The following is a 5150-nucleotide window of genomic DNA, read 5'->3' on the forward strand; positions in this document are numbered from 1 at the left end:
ACCCAACAGAGAAAAAACTCCCCATAAAGGAGCACACTCCATCCGAAGGACAAGTCAGGCCTTAAAGTTTATAACCAGTACCCGAAGGTGGATGTGAACTGAAAAAAACTGGGTCGTCTTGAACCAGTCCACAGGATCATAAATCTCCAGACATCCAAGAAGGATCCAAGACAAGAACTCGGGACCCAGAATCGTCCTAGAACGAACGACACACTCAGGGAACACAAGATACCCTGTCTGAAGCATCAGACCTCACAGGGGATGAGAACCGGGAAACCCGGAGAATAGGTACAGGACTCACTTGTAATTCCCAGCCCAAAGGGAAGAGAACACCCTTAGCCGGAGGTCAACACCCCCCCAGCAAGGTACTAGGCCACGACAAAGTCACGCAATTTCTCCAGAGCCCAAAGGCCCCAAGGGCAACACTAAGGGAAATGAGAACGAGAACAGAGTCATCCGAAAGAGCATAGAAAGAAAGGCTTGTCTCCATAATCCTTTCAGATTATCGTCCAGAGAACCACACCCAAGGGAGAAGAATGCAAAGCATCCCAAACCCAGGCAGAAAAACATCCCCTAAGCAAAAAGCTTGGAAAAAGAGACAACACCTCCTATCGCCCCTGATATGGAGACTACTAACTCCCGAAGGAAGACAGAGCCTCACGGTCTTCACTTCCTAATTAAGCGGCCAAAGCCGCCAGAAAAAACGGACAAAGTCCAGAAAGTCTCGACCAAAAGGAAGAGAACCTGTAAAAGGAACAAGTCCTAAAAAGACACTTCCAAAGAGACCATGAAAGGCAAAAGCGTAAGAACGGAGGTATGAAGGACCTAAATCATCCAAGCCTTCCACCCACAACGGGAAGGAACACTCTAGTTCCCGGAAAAATCGGAAAAGACTGAGCATGTCACCGCGGATCTCAACGGAGTCCCAGCCCACTAGATTGAAAGGCGAATGAGGACTGCACCAATCCCCCATGCCCCTAAGCAACCACAGACCCTCAAGTCCTCTCAGGACAGTGCAACCACAAAATCGTGAGTATCAATTCCACAGAAGAAAGTTCCCGAAGGAAACATCACACCACAACATGAGCTTTAGACCAAATAAAAATCATCCTCACTGGATGAAAATAAAAGATAAGGCATCCCGTAGGTTATAGCCCAGGAAGAACGGACAGACCCGCAGGACCAGCCCAACAGGGGTCCGAGACTTCCAAGCTCAGAACTGGAAAAGGATACACAAATAACAAAGACTATAAGAAGATTACTTCATCCCCTTATGTCTATGTATGCAAGCCAGTCGAAGAGTAAGACTGAGATTCCCCAGACCCATTAAGAGTGGGATCCTCCAGCAACGCCAAAACGTGCCTTAGTAGAACACGAAGGTGCGCCAGTCTATAACGCAAGGCGCAACATACCTCCGCCGGGACAAAAGGAAACACCGGCCCTGAAGGTTGACCCCCTGAGGCCTCAGGGGCAGTCACTCCCCCGGAAGGCTGTACTGGACCAGGCGATCCCACGCCTGACGAGCCCTGGTTAACCAAACATGGACAATATCATAAGCACACTCCCGGAAGGTGCAGATGCGCCAGCGCCAAAGATATGGCCATGCGGAACTGTGTCGTAACCTCCGGTAGGAACAGGCCACACTCCCTAGAAAGGATAAGTAGCGTTTGGGTTACCTGCATGCATAGTAAGAGTTGGTGGTAGGGAACTTGTTTTCGTGAGAAATAGAATCCCCAGAGGTAGATGGCTCAGTGGGCACCCGATTCCCCGATCCCGAGGAACAGAGCACTCTAAAACAGCATTCGGAACATAACTGATGGGCATGTATAACCCAGGCCAATTCATATTCGTCGCAAGATATAGAGTCTGAATCAGAGACATCCGTCTCCAAGAATCCTCCATAACTGGGACACTGCCACCTCCAGAAAACCAGACACCAGCGGACCAGGAATTCTCCATCGACACGCGGTCAGGAAAGTGGAAATGGAGTCACAAAATAAACCGTGTAGTCCATGCAAAAGCGTGCCTGACCGAAAAGGCCTCGTCACTAGACATAGGCCGTTATGTTCCAAAATAGCCATGAGCCGAAGCAACACTACACAGTAGCAGACAGAATCACATAAAAAAAACATGATTATAAACCACCCTGTTCAATAATCCCCCTCAGGAGATATAAACCCTTGATTCCTAGATACAAAAAGAAGCCTCACTGAGACCCTATGTTAAAGTTATCTCCGAAATGTTGTAGCCCCTCTCAGATAAACAGTTGAAATTAAAATACATCCATGATGAAAGTAAAATGAAACGATCTTACCGGAATCTACGCCGTGGAACAGGAACACGGCCCTTCAAGTGTGACAGATAGAAGCGTCGCTTCTGTCATGGACTTGAGAGTAAAAAGCAGGCAGCAAAACTCGTCAACACTTCTCTGCCAACCTCCTGGGACGAAAGGCAAAGAATGACTGGGGATGAGGGAAGTGGGAGGAGTATTTAAGCCTTTGGCTGGGGTGTCTTTGCCTCCTCCTGGGGGCCAGATTCTGAATTCCCAAAAGTAATGAATGCAGCTGTGGACTCTTTCCATTTATGAAGAAAACACAATAAAGTAATCGTGTATAAATCCCACCCTGTTCAATAATCACCTTCTGGAGATATTAACCCTTCTATACAGATAAAGGAGTCACACTGTGACCCTGTATTCTTGCGTTATCATTACAGGTAAAAAAAAATGAAACAATCTTACCATAATCTACGCCGTGGAACAGGAACACGGGCCTCTCAAGTTTGACAGTGTTGTAGCATCGCTCCTGACATAGACTTGAGTGATAGAAAGCAGGCAGTGAAACTCATCAACACTGATTGCTTACGGAGCTGTTAATACAAGTCTGGATGGTTTCGCAGAAAGACTCTCCCTGCATCTCCAGACCCTAACATTCGTCAGTGCTCTCACTGAGAGGCTGACAAGACTACTTAAAACTCCAGTCCCATTCTGAAGAATACTACCCTCCATAAGAGACTACTCCGAATCTTACGACACTTCTCTGCCATCCTCCTGTGACGAAAGGCAAAAAATGACTGGGTGATGACGGGAGTGGGGGAGGTATTTAAGCCTTTGGCTGGGGTGTCTTTGCCTCCTCCTGGTGGCCAGGTTCTGTATTTCCCACAAGTAATGAATGAAGCCATAGACTCTCCTCGTATTAAGATAGGAAACACAATTTATGCTTACCTGATAAATTTATTTCTCTAGTGGTGTATCCAGTCCACGGATCATCCATTACTTATGGGGATATTCTCACTCCCAACAGGAAGTTGCAAGAGGACCCACAGCAAAGCTGTTATATAGCTCCTCCCCTCACTACCATATCCAGTCATTCGACCGAAAACAAGCAGAGAAAGGAGAAACCATAGGGTGCAGTGGTGACTGTAGTTCAAATTTAAAAATAACCTGCCTTAAAATGACAGGGCGGGCCGTGGACTGGATACACCACTAGAGAAATAAATTTATCAGGTAAGCATAAATTGTGTTTTCTCTAGTAAGGTGTATCCAGTCCACGGATCATCCATTACTTATGGGATACCAATACCAAAGCTAAAGTACACGGATGAAGGGAGGGACAAGGCTGGTACTTAAATGGAAGGTACCACTGCCTGTAAAACCTTTCTCCCAAAAATAGCCTCCGAAGAAGCAAAAGTATCAAATTTGTAGAATTTTGAAAAAGTATGAAGCGAAGACCAAGTCGCCGCCTTGCAAATCTGTTCAACAGAAGCCTAATTTTTTAGTTGAAATAATCTTTATTGTCAAAAAGGAAGACAAGAGACATATCTAATACATCATGCCCCTAGTTCAGATAAACATATTTATATTCATTGTTACAGTCTCAGGACCTCTTATCATATAATTCCATATATCTGTCTCAAACAACATGAAAAAGAGTTGTAGGATGAAACAACTTCTCTCAGCAATTAGTATATCCATCCGGCTTTCCCAATGTATCTCCATCATTACTGAAATCTCTGAAAGTCCATAGAGTCCTAGGAAAAGCTCCCACCTACTGAAGTTGCCTTCAGGCATAGGAAATATATGAGGTCCTGTTTATTTTCCTGAAGTAGGAACGAAATTATCTATAGTCTTCCTTCCCCTCCCTTTTCTAATGTGTTTTCCTTTTATTTTAATAATTATAAACATTAAACATAAACTTTTGAAACTGTAAAACAATAAACTCATAACTGTATAACCTTTCCCGTCGAGCAGAGAGAGAACCATCAAATTGTATCTAAGATGTATATAAGTTCCCCATAAAAGACTTAGTGGCAATAAGTTTAGGAGAGATCCCCTATCGTGTTATAACTCTTGAAAGACTTAAATTTCCCTTATCTCTCTTCTATCTCTGTTCATGATCCAGTGGACCCAAATCTTTTGGAAATGTGTTGTTGTATCCTGCAACCAAGAGGCAGATTCTGACATAGCATATATATTATCTAACCTGTTAATCACTTCTGACCACGTTGGTGAACCTGTTCTCCAGTGTTTGGCTATACATATCCTCGTGGTTGTACAAAGTATATTTATGAATATATTGGTAGCTAAGTTTAAGGATTCATCTGAAACATGCAAGAGGGCCTGCGCCGCCGTTAGCATCATAGATTTATCTAATAGGATACTTATCAATTTAGAAAGTTTGTTCCAAATTTGTTTAATCTCCCCACATTCCCACCACATATGCATATAATTTCCAATTTCTGCACAGCCTCTGTAACAGAGTCTACTTTTCTGCAATGTATAATGTGCAGTTCTTATGGGTGTAAGATACCACCTGTAAGATGTTTTAATAGAATTTTCGATAAGGTCTGCGCATATCAGTCCCTTGCTAATCCTAGAAAGTATTTGTGTCCATCTGTCATCATCATATGTTTCACCTAAGTCTCTTTCCCAATTCTCATGAAGCGGCAATTTGGAGCCTTTTTTTGCATCTTGTATTGCCAAGTACAGTTGTGATATTAGTTTTTTATTTCTACCTGGGGTTGCAATAATGCGTTCTGTTGTAGTGTATGGGTTTAGTGGTTTGTTTTGTCTGTATTTGTATATTGTGGTGGATATCTGAAGATATAGGAACCAATGTAAGGTGTCCGGCTGAAGTTTATCTTTCAGTTGG

Source organism: Bombina bombina, chromosome 1 (genome assembly GCF_027579735.1).
Source record: "Bombina bombina isolate aBomBom1 chromosome 1, aBomBom1.pri, whole genome shotgun sequence".
In the NCBI taxonomy this organism is placed as follows: domain Eukaryota; kingdom Metazoa; phylum Chordata; class Amphibia; order Anura; family Bombinatoridae; genus Bombina; species Bombina bombina.